The sequence below is a fragment of the Ambystoma mexicanum genome, chromosome 9 (genome assembly GCF_040938575.1).
Source record: "Ambystoma mexicanum isolate Mex_15411 chromosome 9, UKY_AmexF1_1, whole genome shotgun sequence".
NCBI classification, from domain to species: domain Eukaryota; kingdom Metazoa; phylum Chordata; class Amphibia; order Caudata; family Ambystomatidae; genus Ambystoma; species Ambystoma mexicanum.
In genome coordinates, this window is record NC_090931.1 from 561549811 (window position 1) to 561567386 (window position 17576).

At 47.5% G+C, this 17576-nt stretch overlaps 16 non-coding genes and 1 pseudogene across 16 annotated transcripts; all 17 read left to right on the plus strand.

The window, feature by feature from the left end:
* Positions 1-420: 420 nt before the first annotated feature.
* On the plus strand, positions 421-638 carry LOC138490968 (small nucleolar RNA U3). Its single transcript, XR_011275850.1, has one exon. It is a non-coding gene; the product is annotated as a small nucleolar RNA U3 (small nucleolar RNA).
* Positions 639-1473: 835 nt separating this feature from the next.
* On the plus strand, positions 1474-1691 carry LOC138490970 (small nucleolar RNA U3). Its single transcript, XR_011275852.1, has one exon. It is a non-coding gene; the product is annotated as a small nucleolar RNA U3 (small nucleolar RNA).
* Positions 1692-2526: 835 nt separating this feature from the next.
* LOC138490971 (small nucleolar RNA U3) lies at positions 2527-2744 on the plus strand. The gene has a single exon (XR_011275853.1). It is a non-coding gene; the product is annotated as a small nucleolar RNA U3 (small nucleolar RNA).
* Positions 2745-3579: 835 nt separating this feature from the next.
* Positions 3580-3797, plus strand: LOC138490972 (small nucleolar RNA U3). Its single transcript, XR_011275854.1, has one exon. It is a non-coding gene; the product is annotated as a small nucleolar RNA U3 (small nucleolar RNA).
* An 835-nt stretch (positions 3798-4632) lies between these two features.
* Positions 4633-4850, plus strand: LOC138490973 (small nucleolar RNA U3). The gene has a single exon (XR_011275855.1). It is a non-coding gene; the product is annotated as a small nucleolar RNA U3 (small nucleolar RNA).
* Positions 4851-5674: 824 nt separating this feature from the next.
* LOC138490974 (small nucleolar RNA U3) lies at positions 5675-5892 on the plus strand. Its single transcript, XR_011275856.1, has one exon. It is a non-coding gene; the product is annotated as a small nucleolar RNA U3 (small nucleolar RNA).
* Positions 5893-6727: 835 nt separating this feature from the next.
* On the plus strand, positions 6728-6945 carry LOC138490975 (small nucleolar RNA U3). The gene has a single exon (XR_011275857.1). It is a non-coding gene; the product is annotated as a small nucleolar RNA U3 (small nucleolar RNA).
* An 835-nt stretch (positions 6946-7780) lies between these two features.
* On the plus strand, positions 7781-7998 carry LOC138490976 (small nucleolar RNA U3). Its single transcript, XR_011275858.1, has one exon. It is a non-coding gene; the product is annotated as a small nucleolar RNA U3 (small nucleolar RNA).
* An 835-nt stretch (positions 7999-8833) lies between these two features.
* LOC138490978 (small nucleolar RNA U3) lies at positions 8834-9051 on the plus strand. The gene has a single exon (XR_011275859.1). It is a non-coding gene; the product is annotated as a small nucleolar RNA U3 (small nucleolar RNA).
* Positions 9052-9886: 835 nt separating this feature from the next.
* On the plus strand, positions 9887-10104 carry LOC138490979 (small nucleolar RNA U3). Its single transcript, XR_011275860.1, has one exon. It is a non-coding gene; the product is annotated as a small nucleolar RNA U3 (small nucleolar RNA).
* An 835-nt stretch (positions 10105-10939) lies between these two features.
* On the plus strand, positions 10940-11157 carry LOC138490980 (small nucleolar RNA U3). Its single transcript, XR_011275861.1, has one exon. It is a non-coding gene; the product is annotated as a small nucleolar RNA U3 (small nucleolar RNA).
* An 835-nt stretch (positions 11158-11992) lies between these two features.
* LOC138490982 (small nucleolar RNA U3) lies at positions 11993-12210 on the plus strand. Its single transcript, XR_011275863.1, has one exon. It is a non-coding gene; the product is annotated as a small nucleolar RNA U3 (small nucleolar RNA).
* Positions 12211-13034: 824 nt separating this feature from the next.
* Positions 13035-13252, plus strand: LOC138490983 (small nucleolar RNA U3). The gene has a single exon (XR_011275864.1). It is a non-coding gene; the product is annotated as a small nucleolar RNA U3 (small nucleolar RNA).
* Positions 13253-14087: 835 nt separating this feature from the next.
* Positions 14088-14305, plus strand: LOC138490984 (small nucleolar RNA U3). Its single transcript, XR_011275865.1, has one exon. It is a non-coding gene; the product is annotated as a small nucleolar RNA U3 (small nucleolar RNA).
* An 824-nt stretch (positions 14306-15129) lies between these two features.
* Positions 15130-15347, plus strand: LOC138490985 (small nucleolar RNA U3). The gene has a single exon (XR_011275866.1). It is a non-coding gene; the product is annotated as a small nucleolar RNA U3 (small nucleolar RNA).
* An 835-nt stretch (positions 15348-16182) lies between these two features.
* LOC138490986 (small nucleolar RNA U3) lies at positions 16183-16400 on the plus strand. The gene has a single exon (XR_011275867.1). It is a non-coding gene; the product is annotated as a small nucleolar RNA U3 (small nucleolar RNA).
* An 823-nt stretch (positions 16401-17223) lies between these two features.
* Positions 17224-17418, plus strand: LOC138490488 (small nucleolar RNA U3; annotated as a pseudogene).
* Positions 17419-17576: the final 158 nt, after the last annotated feature.

Sequence of the window (17576 nt, forward strand, 5' to 3'; positions counted from 1 at the left end):
CATTACGTTCTCATAAAAGTCACACCGCCATTGTTCACGTTGCCTCCCACTTATGCTTGCTCGAATTCCACTGCAAAGCTTCCCAGATATTGAATAACACTCATTGCCATCGTAATATGGCCACTCTGTTTACTGAGTCCAGCCTTGGCTGGGCCATGGGAGCCCCTTGTCTCTGTCATCCACACTGACGAATTTTATTGGCTGCTGGTCTTCAATATGTAAATTTACAAAGTACAGGCATTTTTGTCATCTTTTGCCAACGCTATGGATAGGAAATGTTTTCTATGGTGTTGCGGGAAAGGTTTTCCTATGCAGAAATGGAGGGGCTTTTTGTTGCCTTTGGGACGATAGACGCTTTCCCACCCTAAGTGAGATGGGTGGCAGCTTCTTCCACCTGCCTGGGCTGCCCTTTGTGCTATTAAGACTATACTTTCAGGGATCATTTCTATAGTTCTTAACTGAGGAAATGTGTTCGAAAGTGTCTGGTCTTCGCTAACCACGAGGAAGAGTTGAAGTGTTCTCTTCTGAGCGTGAAGCAAGTGGACAGTGTTGCATTTATGCAGCTGCTGTCTGCTATTGATGACCGTTCCTCTCTCCCTTTCAGGAGGGTTGGAGGAAGGGAACACAAACTGAGTGGTTAGCTGCTTATTATTCTGGTGAAAAATAGAGACAGCTCCCCTGTTTTTAGGGTTGCTTGGTGTCTGTGCTGTCGATTATGTGGGTTCTGATTTGTTAGCTGTGCAAATCTCCACATGGACCAAACACCTTGCGTCGCCCCGGTAAACACAATTGGCCGTGGGCCCTTTTGTGCGCTGCCCTGGGGGACCCAAGCGACAAGTTCCGGCTGTTGCATGCTGGCCTACTTCCATTTCACAAAGGTTAAGCCATTCTGATTTGCCACTGTTTTCCATCTGGCGCAATCCTCGTGCTTCTGTGAAAACAACACTGTACTGCCCCTTTGGGGGATTTGAATCTGCCTATTCAGCTGGGTACTTTTCAGGTCCGACTCAAATGCTTGTCTGGCCAATGCGCGCAATACCCTTCCATCACATGCATTACGTTCTCATAAAAGTCACACCGCCATTGTTCACGTTGCCTCCCACTTATGCTTGCTCGAATTCCACTGCAAAGCTTCCCAGATATTGAATAACACTCATTGCCATCGTAATATGGCCACTCTGTTTACTGAGGCCAGCCTTGGCTGGGCCATGGGAGCCCCTTGTCTCTGTCATCCACACTGACGAATTTTATTGGCTGCTGGTCTTCAATATGTAAATTTACAAAGTACAGGCATTTTTGTCATCTTTTGCCAACGCTATGGATAGGAAATGTTTTCTATGGTGTTGCGGGAAAGGTTTTCCTATGCAGAAATGGAGGGGCTTTTTGTTGCCTTTGGGACGATAGACGCTTTCCCACCCTAAGTGAGATGGGTGGCAGCTTCTTCCACCTGCCTGGGCTGCCCTTTGTGCTATTAAGACTATACTTTCAGGGATCATTTCTATAGTTCTTAACTGAGGAAATGTGTTCGAAAGTGTCTGGTCTTCGCTAACCACGAGGAAGAGTTGAAGTGTTCTCTTCTGAGCGTGAAGCAAGTGGACAGTGTTGCATTTATGCAGCTGCTGTCTGCTATTGATGACCGTTCCTCTCTCCCTTTCAGGAGGGTTGGAGGAAGGGAACACAAACTGAGTGGTTAGCTGCTTATTATTCTGGTGAAAAATAGAGACAGCTCCCCTGTTTTTAGGGTTGCTTGGTGTCTGTGCTGTCGATTATGTGGGTTCTGATTTGTTAGCTGTGCAAATCTCCACATGGACCAAACACCTTGCGTCGCCCCGGTAAACACAATTGGCCGTGGGCCCTTTTGTGCGCTGCCCTGGGGGACCCAAGCGACAAGTTCCGGCTGTTGCATGCTGGCCTACTTCCATTTCACAAAGGTTAAGCCATTCTGATTTGCCACTGTTTTCCATCTGGCGCAATCCTCGTGCTTCTGTGAAAACAACACTGTACTGCCCCTTTGGGGGATTTGAATCTGCCTATTCAGCTGGGTACTTTTCAGGTCCGACTCAAATGCTTGTCTGGCCAATGCGCGCAATACCCTTCCATCACATGCATTACGTTCTCATAAAAGTCACACCGCCATTGTTCACGTTGCCTCCCACTTATGCTTGCTCGAATTCCACTGCAAAGCTTCCCAGATATTGAATAACACTCATTGCCATCGTAATATGGCCACTCTGTTTACTGAGTCCAGCCTTGGCTGGGCCATGGGAGCCCCTTGTCTCTGTCATCCACACTGACGAATTTTATTGGCTGCTGGTCTTCAATATGTAAATTTACAAAGTACAGGCATTTTTGTCATCTTTTGCCAACGCTATGGATAGGAAATGTTTTCTATGGTGTTGCGGGAAAGGTTTTCCTATGCAGAAATGGAGGGGCTTTTTGTTGCCTTTGGGACGATAGACGCTTTCCCACCCTAAGTGAGATGGGTGGCAGCTTCTTCCACCTGCCTGGGCTGCCCTTTGTGCTATTAAGACTATACTTTCAGGGATCATTTCTATAGTTCTTAACTGAGGAAATGTGTTCGAAAGTGTCTGGTCTTCGCTAACCACGAGGAAGAGTTGAAGTGTTCTCTTCTGAGCGTGAAGCAAGTGGACAGTGTTGCATTTATGCAGCTGCTGTCTGCTATTGATGACCGTTCCTCTCTCCCTTTCAGGAGGGTTGGAGGAAGGGAACACAAACTGAGTGGTTAGCTGCTTATTATTCTGGTGAAAAATAGAGACAGCTCCCCTGTTTTTAGGGTTGCTTGGTGTCTGTGCTGTCGATTATGTGGGTTCTGATTTGTTAGCTGTGCAAATCTCCACATGGACCAAACACCTTGCGTCGCCCCGGTAAACACAATTGGCCGTGGGCCCTTTTGTGCGCTGCCCTGGGGGACCCAAGCGACAAGTTCCGGCTGTTGCATGCTGGCCTACTTCCATTTCACAAAGGTTAAGCCATTCTGATTTGCCACTGTTTTCCATCTGGCGCAATCCTCGTGCTTCTGTGAAAACAACACTGTACTGCCCCTTTGGGGGATTTGAATCTGCCTATTCAGCTGGGTACTTTTCAGGTCCGACTCAAATGCTTGTCTGGCCAATGCGCGCAATACCCTTCCATCACATGCATTACGTTCTCATAAAAGTCACACCGCCATTGTTCATGTTGCCTCCCACTTATGCTTGCTCGAATTCCACTGCAAAGCTTCCCAGATATTGAATAACACTCATTGCCATCGTAATATGGCCACTCTGTTTACTGAGGCCAGCCTTGGCTGGGCCATGGGAGCCCCTTGTCTCTGTCATCCACACTGACGAATTTTATTGGCTGCTGGTCTTCAATATGTAAATTTACAAAGTACAGGCATTTTTGTCATCTTTTGCCAACGCTATGGATAGGAAATGTTTTCTATGGTGTTGCGGGAAAGGTTTTCCTATGCAGAAATGGAGGGGCTTTTTGTTGCCTTTGGGACGATAGACGCTTTCCCATCCTAAGTGATATGGGTGGCAGCTTCTTCCACCTGCCTGGGCTGCCCTTTGTGCTATTAAGACTATACTTTCAGGGATCATTTCTATAGTTCTTAACTGAGGAAATGTGTTCGAAAGTGTCTGGTCTTCGCTAACCACGAGGAAGAGTTGAAGTGTTCTCTTCTGAGCGTGAAGCAAGTGGACAGTGTTGCATTTATGCAGCTGCTGTCTGCTATTGATGACCGTTCCTCTCTCCCTTTCAGGAGGGTTGGAGGAAGGGAACACAAACTGAGTGGTTAGCTGCTTATTATTCTGGTGAAAAATAGAGACAGCTCCCCTGTTCTTAGGGTTGCTTGGTGTCTGTGCTGTCGATTATGTGGGTTCTGATTTGTTAGCTGTGCAAATCTCCACATGGACCAAACACCTTGCGTCGCCCCGGTAAACACAATTGGCCGTGGGCCCTTTTGTGCGCTGCCCTGGGGGACCCAAGCGACAAGTTCCGGCTGTTGCATGCTGGCCTACTTCCATTTCACAAAGGTTAAGCCATTCTGATTTGCCACTGTTTTCCATCTGGCGCAATCCTCGTGCTTCTGTGAAAACAACACTGTACTGCCCCTTTGGGGGATTTGAATCTGCCTATTCAGCTGGGTACTTTTCAGGTCCGACTCAAATGCTTGTCTGGCCAATGCGCGCAATACCCTTCCATCACATGCATTACGTTCTCATAAAAGTCACACCGCCATTGTTCACGTTGCCTCCCACTTATGCTTGCTCGAATTCCACTGCAAAGCTTCCCAGATATTGAATAACACTCATTGCCATCGTAATATGGCCACTCTGTTTACTGAGGCCAGCCTTGGCTGGGCCATGGGAGCCCCTTGTCTCTGTCATCCACACTGACAAATTTTATTGGCTGCTGGTCTTCAATATGTAAATTTACAAAGTACAGGCATTTTTGTCATCTTTTGCCAACGCTATGGAAAGGAAAGGTTTTCTATGGGGTTGCGGGAAAGGTTTTCCTATGCAGAAATGGGGGGGCTTTTTGTTGCCTTTGGGACGATAGATGCTTTCCCACCCTAAGTGAGATGGGTGGCAGCTTCTTCCACCTGCCTGGGCTGCCCTTTTTGCTATTAAGACTATACTTTCAGGGATCATTTCTATAGTTCTTAACTGAGGAAATGTGTTCGAAAGTGTCTGGTCTTCGCTAACCACGAGGAAGAGTTGAAGTGTTCTCTTCTGAGCGTGAAGCAAGTGGACAGTGTTGCATTTATGCAGCTGCTGTCTGCTATTGATGACCGTTCCTCTCTCCCTTTCAGGAGGGTTGGAGGAAGGGAACACAAACTGAGTGGTTAGCTGCTTATTATTCTGGTGAAAAATAGAGACAGCTCCCCTGTTCTTAGGGTTGCTTGGTGTCTGTGCTGTCGATTATGTGGGTTCTGATTTGTTAGCTGTGCAAATCTCCACATGGACCAAACACCTTGCGTCGCCCCGGTAAACACAATTGGCCGTGGGCCCTTTTGTGCGCTGCCCTGGGGGACCCAAGCGACAAGTTCCGGCTGTTGCATGCTGGCCTACTTCCATTTCACAAAGGTTAAGCCATTCTGATTTGCCACTGTTTTTCATCTGGCGCAATCCTCGTGCTTCTGTGAAAACAACACTGTACTGCCTTTGAATCTGCCTATTCAGCTGGGTACTTTTCAGGTCCGACTCAAATGCTTGTCTGGCCAATGCGCGCAATACCCTTCCATCACATGCATTACGTTCTCATAAAAGTCACACCGCCATTGTTCACGTTGCCTCCCACTTATGCTTGCTCGAATTCCACTGCAAAGCTTCCCAGATATTGAATAACACTCATTGCCATCGTAATATGGCCACTCTGTTTACTGAGGCCAGCCTTGGCTGGGCCATGGGAGCCCCTTGTCTCTGTCATCCACACTGACGAATTTTATTGGCTGCTGGTCTTCAATATGTAAATTTACAAAGTACAGGCATTTTTGTCATCTTTTGCCAACGCTATGGATAGGAAATGTTTTCTATGGTGTTGCGGGAAAGGTTTTCCTATGCAGAAATGGAGGGGCTTTTTGTTGCCTTTGGGACGATAGACGCTTTCCCACCCTAAGTGAGATGGGTGGCAGCTTCTTCCACCTGCCTGGGCTGCCCTTTGTGCTATTAAGACTATACTTTCAGGGATCATTTCTATAGTTCTTAACTGAGGAAATGTGTTCGAAAGTGTCTGGTCTTCGCTAACCACGAGGAAGAGTTGAAGTGTTCTCTTCTGAGCGTGAAGCAAGTGGACAGTGTTGCATTTATGCAGCTGCTGTCTGCTATTGATGACCGTTCCTCTCTCCCTTTCAGGAGGGTTGGAGGAAGGGAACACAAACTGAGTGGTTAGCTGCTTATTATTCTGGTGAAAAATAGAGACAGCTCCCCTGTTTTTAGGGTTGCTTGGTGTCTGTGCTGTCGATTATGTGGGTTCTGATTTGTTAGCTGTGCAAATCTCCACATGGACCAAACACCTTGCGTCGCCCCGGTAAACACAATTGGCCGTGGGCCCTTTTGTGCGCTGCCCTGGGGGACCCAAGCGACAAGTTCCGGCTGTTGCATGCTGGCCTACTTCCATTTCACAAAGGTTAAGCCATTCTGATTTGCCACTGTTTTCCATCTGGCGCAATCCTCGTGCTTCTGTGAAAACAACACTGTACTGCCCCTTTGGGGGATTTGAATCTGCCTATTCAGCTGGGTACTTTTCAGGTCCGACTCAAATGCTTGTCTGGCCAATGCGCGCAATACCCTTCCATCACATGCATTACGTTCTCATAAAAGTCACACCGCCATTGTTCACGTTGCCTCCCACTTATGCTTGCTCGAATTCCACTGCAAAGCTTCCCAGATATTGAATAACACTCATTGCCATCGTAATATGGCCACTCTGTTTACTGAGTCCAGCCTTGGCTGGGCCATGGGAGCCCCTTGTCTCTGTCATCCACACTGACGAATTTTATTGGCTGCTGGTCTTCAATATGTAAATTTACAAAGTACAGGCATTTTTGTCATCTTTTGCCAACGCTATGGATAGGAAATGTTTTCTATGGTGTTGCGGGAAAGGTTTTCCTATGCAGAAATGGAGGGGCTTTTTGTTGCCTTTGGGACGATAGACGCTTTCCCACCCTAAGTGAGATGGGTGGCAGCTTCTTCCACCTGCCTGGGCTGCCCTTTGTGCTATTAAGACTATACTTTCAGGGATCATTTCTATAGTTCTTAACTGAGGAAATGTGTTCGAAAGTGTCTGGTCTTCGCTAACCACGAGGAAGAGTTGAAGTGTTCTCTTCTGAGCGTGAAGCAAGTGGACAGTGTTGCATTTATGCAGCTGCTGTCTGCTATTGATGACCGTTCCTCTCTCCCTTTCAGGAGGGTTGGAGGAAGGGAACACAAACTGAGTGGTTAGCTGCTTATTATTCTGGTGAAAAATAGAGACAGCTCCCCTGTTTTTAGGGTTGCTTGGTGTCTGTGCTGTCGATTATGTGGGTTCTGATTTGTTAGCTGTGCAAATCTCCACATGGACCAAACACCTTGCGTCGCCCCGGTAAACACAATTGGCCGTGGGCCCTTTTGTGCGCTGCCCTGGGGGACCCAAGCGACAAGTTCCGGCTGTTGCATGCTGGCCTACTTCCATTTCACAAAGGTTAAGCCATTCTGATTTGCCACTGTTTTCCATCTGGCGCAATCCTCGTGCTTCTGTGAAAACAACACTGTACTGCCCCTTTGGGGGATTTGAATCTGCCTATTCAGCTGGGTACTTTTCAGGTCCGACTCAAATGCTTGTCTGGCCAATGCGCGCAATACCCTTCCATCACATGCATTACGTTCTCATAAAAGTCACACCGCCATTGTTCACGTTGCCTCCCACTTATGCTTGCTCGAATTCCACTGCAAAGCTTCCCAGATATTGAATAACACTCATTGCCATCGTAATATGGCCACTCTGTTTACTGAGGCCAGCCTTGGCTGGGCCATGGGAGCCCCTTGTCTCTGTCATCCACACTGACGAATTTTATTGGCTGCTGGTCTTCAATATGTAAATTTACAAAGTACAGGCATTTTTGTCATCTTTTGCCAACGCTATGGATAGGAAATGTTTTCTATGGTGTTGCGGGAAAGGTTTTCCTATGCAGAAATGGAGGGGCTTTTTGTTGCCTTTGGGACGATAGACGCTTTCCCACCCTAAGTGATATGGGTGGCAGCTTCTTCCACCTGCCTGGGCTGCCCTTTGTGCTATTAAGACTATACTTTCAGGGATCATTTCTATAGTTCTTAACTGAGGAAATGTGTTCGAAAGTGTCTGGTCTTCGCTAACCACGAGGAAGAGTTGAAGTGTTCTCTTCTGAGCGTGAAGCAAGTGGACAGTGTTGCATTTATGCAGCTGCTGTCTGCTATTGATGACCGTTCCTCTCTCCCTTTCAGGAGGGTTGGAGGAAGGGAACACAAACTGAGTGGTTAGCTGCTTATTATTCTGGTGAAAAATAGAGACAGCTCCCCTGTTCTTAGGGTTGCTTGGTGTCTGTGCTGTCGATTATGTGGGTTCTGATTTGTTAGCTGTGCAAATCTCCACATGGACCAAACACCTTGCGTCGCCCCGGTAAACACAATTGGCCGTGGGCCCTTTTGTGCGCTGCCCTGGGGGACCCAAGCGACAAGTTCCGGCTGTTGCATGCTGGCCTACTTCCATTTCACAAAGGTTAAGCCATTCTGATTTGCCACTGTTTTCCATCTGGCGCAATCCTCGTGCTTCTGTGAAAACAACACTGTACTGCCCCTTTGGGGGATTTGAATCTGCCTATTCAGCTGGGTACTTTTCAGGTCCGACTCAAATGCTTGTCTGGCCAATGCGCGCAATACCCTTCCATCACATGCATTACGTTCTCATAAAAGTCACACCGCCATTGTTCACGTTGCCTCCCACTTATGCTTGCTCGAATTCCACTGCAAAGCTTCCCAGATATTGAATAACACTCATTGCCATCGTAATATGGCCACTCTGTTTACTGAGGCCAGCCTTGGCTGGGCCATGGGAGCCCCTTGTCTCTGTCATCCACACTGACGAATTTTATTGGCTGCTGGTCTTCAATATGTAAATTTACAAAGTACAGGCATTTTTGTCATCTTTTGCCAACGCTATGGATAGGAAATGTTTTCTATGGTGTTGCGGGAAAGGTTTTCCTATGCAGAAATGGAGGGGCTTTTTGTTGCCTTTGGGACGATAGACGCTTTCCCACCCTAAGTGAGATGGGTGGCAGCTTCTTCCACCTGCCTGGGCTGCCCTTTGTGCTATTAAGACTATACTTTCAGGGATCATTTCTATAGTTCTTAACTGAGGAAATGTGTTCGAAAGTGTCTGGTCTTCGCTAACCACGAGGAAGAGTTGAAGTGTTCTCTTCTGAGCGTGAAGCAAGTGGACAGTGTTGCATTTATGCAGCTGCTGTCTGCTATTGATGACCGTTCCTCTCTCCCTTTCAGGAGGGTTGGAGGAAGGGAACACAAACTGAGTGGTTAGCTGCTTATTATTCTGGTGAAAAATAGAGACAGCTCCCCTGTTTTTAGGGTTGCTTGGTGTCTGTGCTGTCGATTATGTGGGTTCTGATTTGTTAGCTGTGCAAATCTCCACATGGACCAAACACCTTGCGTCGCCCCGGTAAACACAATTGGCCGTGGGCCCTTTTGTGCGCTGCCCTGGGGGACCCAAGCGACAAGTTCCGGCTGTTGCATGCTGGCCTACTTCCATTTCACAAAGGTTAAGCCATTCTGATTTGCCACTGTTTTCCATCTGGCGCAATCCTCGTGCTTCTGTGAAAACAACACTGTACTGCCCCTTTGGGGGATTTGAATCTGCCTATTCAGCTGGGTACTTTTCAGGTCCGACTCAAATGCTTGTCTGGCCAATGCGCGCAATACCCTTCCATCACATGCATTACGTTCTCATAAAAGTCACACCGCCATTGTTCACGTTGCCTCCCACTTATGCTTGCTCGAATTCCACTGCAAAGCTTCCCAGATATTGAATAACACTCATTGCCATCGTAATATGGCCACTCTGTTTACTGAGTCCAGCCTTGGCTGGGCCATGGGAGCCCCTTGTCTCTGTCATCCACACTGACGAATTTTATTGGCTGCTGGTCTTCAATATGTAAATTTACAAAGTACAGGCATTTTTGTCATCTTTTGCCAACGCTATGGATAGGAAATGTTTTCTATGGTGTTGCGGGAAAGGTTTTCCTATGCAGAAATGGAGGGGCTTTTTGTTGCCTTTGGGACGATAGACGCTTTCCCACCCTAAGTGAGATGGGTGGCAGCTTCTTCCACCTGCCTGGGCTGCCCTTTGTGCTATTAAGACTATACTTTCAGGGATCATTTCTATAGTTCTTAACTGAGGAAATGTGTTCGAAAGTGTCTGGTCTTCGCTAACCACGAGGAAGAGTTGAAGTGTTCTCTTCTGAGCGTGAAGCAAGTGGACAGTGTTGCATTTATGCAGCTGCTGTCTGCTATTGATGACCGTTCCTCTCTCCCTTTCAGGAGGGTTGGAGGAAGGGAACACAAACTGAGTGGTTAGCTGCTTATTATTCTGGTGAAAAATAGAGACAGCTCCCCTGTTTTTAGGGTTGCTTGGTGTCTGTGCTGTCGATTATGTGGGTTCTGATTTGTTAGCTGTGCAAATCTCCACATGGACCAAACACCTTGCGTCGCCCCGGTAAACACAATTGGCCGTGGGCCCTTTTGTGCGCTGCCCTGGGGGACCCAAGCGACAAGTTCCGGCTGTTGCATGCTGGCCTACTTCCATTTCACAAAGGTTAAGCCATTCTGATTTGCCACTGTTTTCCATCTGGCGCAATCCTCGTGCTTCTGTGAAAACAACACTGTACTGCCCCTTTGGGGGATTTGAATCTGCCTATTCAGCTGGGTACTTTTCAGGTCCGACTCAAATGCTTGTCTGGCCAATGCGCGCAATACCCTTCCATCACATGCATTACGTTCTCATAAAAGTCACACCGCCATTGTTCACGTTGCCTCCCACTTATGCTTGCTCGAATTCCACTGCAAAGCTTCCCAGATATTGAATAACACTCATTGCCATCGTAATATGGCCACTCTGTTTACTGAGGCCAGCCTTGGCTGGGCCATGGGAGCCCCTTGTCTCTGTCATCCACACTGACGAATTTTATTGGCTGCTGGTCTTCAATATGTAAATTTACAAAGTACAGGCATTTTTGTCATCTTTTGCCAACGCTATGGATAGGAAATGTTTTCTATGGTGTTGCGGGAAAGGTTTTCCTATGCAGAAATGGAGGGGCTTTTTGTTGCCTTTGGGACGATAGACGCTTTCCCACCCTAAGTGATATGGGTGGCAGCTTCTTCCACCTGCCTGGGCTGCCCTTTGTGCTATTAAGACTATACTTTCAGGGATCATTTCTATAGTTCTTAACTGAGGAAATGTGTTCGAAAGTGTCTGGTCTTCGCTAACCACGAGGAAGAGTTGAAGTGTTCTCTTCTGAGCGTGAAGCAAGTGGACAGTGTTGCATTTATGCAGCTGCTGTCTGCTATTGATGACCGTTCCTCTCTCCCTTTCAGGAGGGTTGGAGGAAGGGAACACAAACTGAGTGGTTAGCTGCTTATTATTCTGGTGAAAAATAGAGACAGCTCCCCTGTTCTTAGGGTTGCTTGGTGTCTGTGCTGTCGATTATGTGGGTTCTGATTTGTTAGCTGTGCAAATCTCCACATGGACCAAACACCTTGCGTCGCCCCGGTAAACACAATTGGCCGTGGGCCCTTTTGTGCGCTGCCCTGGGGGACCCAAGCGACAAGTTCCGGCTGTTGCATGCTGGCCTACTTCCATTTCACAAAGGTTAAGCCATTCTGATTTGCCACTGTTTTCCATCTGGCGCAATCCTCGTGCTTCTGTGAAAACAACACTGTACTGCCCCTTTGGGGGATTTGAATCTGCCTATTCAGCTGGGTACTTTTCAGGTCCGACTCAAATGCTTGTCTGGCCAATGCGCGCAATACCCTTCCATCACATGCATTACGTTCTCATAAAAGTCACACCGCCATTGTTCACGTTGCCTCCCACTTATGCTTGCTCGAATTCCACTGCAAAGCTTCCCAGATATTGAATAACACTCATTGCCATCGTAATATGGCCACTCTGTTTACTGAGGCCAGCCTTGGCTGGGCCATGGGAGCCCCTTGTCTCTGTCATCCACACTGACAAATTTTATTGGCTGCTGGTCTTCAATATGTAAATTTACAAAGTACAGGCATTTTTGTCATCTTTTGCCAACGCTATGGAAAGGAAAGGTTTTCTATGGGGTTGCGGGAAAGGTTTTCCTATGCAGAAATGGGGGGGCTTTTTGTTGCCTTTGGGACGATAGATGCTTTCCCACCCTAAGTGAGATGGGTGGCAGCTTCTTCCACCTGCCTGGGCTGCCCTTTTTGCTATTAAGACTATACTTTCAGGGATCATTTCTATAGTTCTTAACTGAGGAAATGTGTTCGAAAGTGTCTGGTCTTCGCTAACCACGAGGAAGAGTTGAAGTGTTCTCTTCTGAGCGTGAAGCAAGTGGACAGTGTTGCATTTATGCAGCTGCTGTCTGCTATTGATGACCGTTCCTCTCTCCCTTTCAGGAGGGTTGGAGGAAGGGAACACAAACTGAGTGGTTAGCTGCTTATTATTCTGGTGAAAAATAGAGACAGCTCCCCTGTTCTTAGGGTTGCTTGGTGTCTGTGCTGTCGATTATGTGGGTTCTGATTTGTTAGCTGTGCAAATCTCCACATGGACCAAACACCTTGCGTCGCCCCGGTAAACACAATTGGCCGTGGGCCCTTTTGTGCGCTGCCCTGGGGGACCCAAGCGACAAGTTCCGGCTGTTGCATGCTGGCCTACTTCCATTTCACAAAGGTTAAGCCATTCTGATTTGCCACTGTTTTTCATCTGGCGCAATCCTCGTGCTTCTGTGAAAACAACACTGTACTGCCTTTGAATCTGCCTATTCAGCTGGGTACTTTTCAGGTCCGACTCAAATGCTTGTCTGGCCAATGCGCGCAATACCCTTCCATCACATGCATTACGTTCTCATAAAAGTCACACCGCCATTGTTCACGTTGCCTCCCACTTATGCTTGCTCGAATTCCACTGCAAAGCTTCCCAGATATTGAATAACACTCATTGCCATCGTAATATGGCCACTCTGTTTACTGAGGCCAGCCTTGGCTGGGCCATGGGAGCCCCTTGTCTCTGTCATCCACACTGACGAATTTTATTGGCTGCTGGTCTTCAATATGTAAATTTACAAAGTACAGGCATTTTTGTCATCTTTTGCCAACGCTATGGATAGGAAATGTTTTCTATGGTGTTGCGGGAAAGGTTTTCCTATGCAGAAATGGAGGGGCTTTTTGTTGCCTTTGGGACGATAGACGCTTTCCCACCCTAAGTGAGATGGGTGGCAGCTTCTTCCACCTGCCTGGGCTGCCCTTTGTGCTATTAAGACTATACTTTCAGGGATCATTTCTATAGTTCTTAACTGAGGAAATGTGTTCGAAAGTGTCTGGTCTTCGCTAACCACGAGGAAGAGTTGAAGTGTTCTCTTCTGAGCGTGAAGCAAGTGGACAGTGTTGCATTTATGCAGCTGCTGTCTGCTATTGATGACCGTTCCTCTCTCCCTTTCAGGAGGGTTGGAGGAAGGGAACACAAACTGAGTGGTTAGCTGCTTATTATTCTGGTGAAAAATAGAGACAGCTCCCCTGTTCTTAGGGTTGCTTGGTGTCTGTGCTGTCGATTATGTGGGTTCTGATTTGTTAGCTGTGCAAATCTCCACATGGACCAAACACCTTGCGTCGCCCCGGTAAACACAATTGGCCGTGGGCCCTTTTGTGCGCTGCCCTGGGGGACCCAAGCGACAAGTTCCGGCTGTTGCATGCTGGCCTACTTCCATTTCACAAAGGTTAAGCCATTCTGATTTGCCACTGTTTTCCATCTGGCGCAATCCTCGTGCTTCTGTGAAAACAACACTGTACTGCCCCTTTGGGGGATTTGAATCTGCCTATTCAGCTGGGTACTTTTCAGGTCCGACTCAAATGCTTGTCTGGCCAATGCGCGCAATACCCTTCCATCACATGCATTACGTTCTCATAAAAGTCACACCGCCATTGTTCACGTTGCCTCCCACTTATGCTTGCTCGAATTCCACTGCAAAGCTTCCCAGATATTGAATAACACTCATTGCCATCGTAATATGGCCACTCTGTTTACTGAGGCCAGCCTTGGCTGGGCCATGGGAGCCCCTTGTCTCTGTCATCCACACTGACGAATTTTATTGGCTGCTGGTCTTCAATATGTAAATTTACAAAGTACAGGCATTTTTGTCATCTTTTGCCAACGCTATGGATAGGAAATGTTTTCTATGGTGTTGCGGGAAAGGTTTTCCTATGCAGAAATGGAGGGGCTTTTTGTTGCCTTTGGGACGATAGACGCTTTCCCACCCTAAGTGAGATGGGTGGCAGCTTCTTCCACCTGCCTGGGCTGCCCTTTTTGCTATTAAGACTATACTTTCAGGGATCATTTCTATAGTTCTTAACTGAGGAAATGTGTTCGAAAGTGTCTGGTCTTCGCTAACCACGAGGAAGAGTTGAAGTGTTCTCTTCTGAGCGTGAAGCAAGTGGACAGTGTTGCATTTATGCAGCTGCTGTCTGCTATTGATGACCGTTCCTCTCTCCCTTTCAGGAGGGTTGGAGGAAGGGAACACAAACTGAGTGGTTAGCTGCTTATTATTCTGGTGAAAAATAGAGACAGCTCCCCTGTTCTTAGGGTTGCTTGGTGTCTGTGCTGTCGATTATGTGGGTTCTGATTTGTTAGCTGTGCAAATCTCCACATGGACCAAACACCTTGCGTCGCCCCGGTAAACACAATTGGCCGTGGGCCCTTTTGTGCGCTGCCCTGGGGGACCCAAGCGACAAGTTCCGGCTGTTGCATGCTGGCCTACTTCCATTTCACAAAGGTTAAGCCATTCTGATTTGCCACTGTTTTCCATCTGGCGCAATCCTCGTGCTTCTGTGAAAACAACACTGTACTGCCTTTGAATCTGCCTATTCAGCTGGGTACTTTTCAGGTCCGACTCAAATGCTTGTCTGGCCAATGCGCGCAATACCCTTCCATCACATGCATTACGTTCTCATAAAAGTCACACCGCCATTGTTCACGTTGCCTCCCACTTATGCTTGCTCGAATTCCACTGCAAAGCTTCCCAGATATTGAATAACACTCATTGCCATCGTAATATGGCCACTCTGTTTACTGAGGCCAGCCTTGGCTGGGCCATGGGAGCCCCTTGTCTCTGTCATCCACACTGACGAATTTTATTGGCTGCTGGTCTTCAATATGTAAATTTACAAAGTACAGGCATTTTTGTCATCTTTTGCCAACGCTATGGATAGGAAATGTTTTCTATGGTGTTGCGGGAAAGGTTTTCCTATGCAGAAATGGAGGGGCTTTTTGTTGCCTTTGGGACGATAGACGCTTTTCCACCCTAAGTGAGATGGGTGGCAGCTTCTTCCACCTGCCTGGGCTGCCCTTTGTGCTATTAAGACTATACTTTCAGGGATCATTTCTATAGTTCTTAACTGAGGAAATGTGTTCGAAAGTGTCTGGTCTTCGCTAACCACGAGGAAGAGTTGAAGTGTTCTCTTCTGAGCGTGAAGCAAGTGGACAGTGTTGCATTTATGCAGCTGCTGTCTGCTATTGATGACCGTTCCTCTCTCCCTTTCAGGAGGGTTGGAGGAAGGGAACACAAACTGAGTGGTTAGCTGCTTATTATTCTGGTGAAAAATAGAGACAGCTCCCCTGTTTTTAGGGTTGCTTGGTGTCTGTGCTGTCGATTATGTGGGTTCTGATTTGTTAGCTGTGCAAATCTCCACATGGACCAAACACCTTGCGTCGCCCCGGTAAACACAATTGGCCGTGGGCCCTTTTGTGCGCTGCCCTGGGGGACCCAAGCGACAAGTTCCGGCTGTTGCATGCTGGCCTACTTCCATTTCACAAAGGTTAAGCCATTCTGATTTGCCACTGTTTTCCATCTGGCGCAATCCTCGTGCTTCTGTGAAAACAACACTGTACTGCCCCTTTGGGGGATTTGAATCTGCCTATTCAGCTGGGTACTTTTCAGGTCCGACTCAAATGCTTGTCTGGCCAATGCGCGCAATACCCTTCCATCACATGCATTACGTTCTCATAAAAGTCACACCGCCATTGTTCACGTTGCCTCCCACTTATGCTTGCTCGAATTCCACTGCAAAGCTTCCCAGATATTGAATAACACTCATTGCCATCGTAATATGGCCACTCTGTTTACTGAGGCCAGCCTTGGCTGGGCCATGGGAGCCCCTTGTCTCTGTCATCCACACTGACGAATTTTATTGGCTGCTGGTCTTCAATATGTAAATTTACAAAGTACAGGCATTTTTGTCATCTTTTGCCAACGCTATGGAAAGGAAAGGTTTTCTATGGGGTTGCGGGAAAGGTTTTCCTATGCAGAAATGGGGGGGCTTTTTGTTGCCTTTGGGACGATAGATGCTTTCCCACCCTAAGTGAGATGGGTGGCAGCTTCTTCCACCTGCCTGGGCTGCCCTTTTTGCTATTAAGACTATACTTTCAGGGATCATTTCTATAGTTCTTAACTGAGGAAATGTGTTCGAAAGTGTCTGGTCTTCGCTAACCACGAGGAAGAGTTGAAGTGTTCTCTTCTGAGCGTGAAGCAAGTGGACAGTGTTGCATTTATGCAGCTGCTGTCTGCTATTGATGACCGTTCCTCTCTCCCTTTCAGGAGGGTTGGAGGAAGGGAACACAAACTGAGTGGTTAGCTGCTTATTATTCTGGTGAAAAATAGAGACAGCTCCCCTGTTCTTAGGGTTGCTTGGTGTCTGTGCTGTCCATTATGTGGGTTCTGATTTGTTAGCTGTGCAAATCTCCACATGGACCAAACACCTTGCGTCGCCCCGGTAAACACAATTGCCGTGGGCCCTTTTGTGCGCTGCCCTGGGGGACCCAAGCGACAAGTTCCGGCTGTTGCATGCTGGCCTACTTCCATTTCACAAAGGTTAAGCCATTCTGATTTGCCACTGTTTTTCATCTGGCGCAATCCTCGTGCTTCTGTGAAAACAACACTGTACTGCCTTTGAATCTGCCTATTCAGCTGGGTACTTTTCAGGTCCGACTCAAATGCTTGTCTGGCCAATGCGCGCAATACCCTTCCATCACATGCATTACGTTCTCATAAAAGTCACACCGCCATTGTTCACGTTGCCTCCCACTTATGCTTGCTCGAATTCCACTGCAAAGCTTCCCAGATATTGAATAACACTCATTGCCATCGTAATATGGCCACTCTGTTTACTGAGGCCAGCCTTGGCTGGGCCATGGGAGCCCCTTGTCTCTGTCATCCACACTGACGAATTTTATTGGCTGCTGGTCTTCAATATGTAAATTTACAAAGTACAGGCATTTTTGTCATCTTTTGCCAACGCTATGGATAGGAAATGTTTTCTATGGTGTTGCGGGAAAGGTTTTCCTATGCAGAAATGGAGGGGCTTTTTGTTGCCTTTGGGACGATAGACGCTTTCCCACCCTAAGTGAGATGGGTGGCAGCTTCTTCCACCTGCCTGGGCTGCCCTTTTTGCTATTAAGACTATACTTTCAGGGATCATTTCTATAGTTCTTAACTGAGGAAATGTGTTCGAAAGTGTCTGGTCTTCGTGAAGTGTTCTCTTCTGAGCGTGAAGCAAGTGCACAGTGTTGCATTTATGCAGCTGCTGTCTGCTATTGATGACCGTTCCTCTCTCCCTTTCAGGAGGGTTGGAGGAAGGGAACACAAACTGAGTGGTTAGCTGCTTATTATTCTGGTGAAAAATAGAGACAGCTCCCCTGTTCTTAGGGTTGCTTGGTGTCTGTGCTGTCGATTATGTGGGTTCTGATTTGTTAGCTGTGCAAATCTCCACATGGACCAAACACCTTGCGTCGCCCCGGTAAACACAATT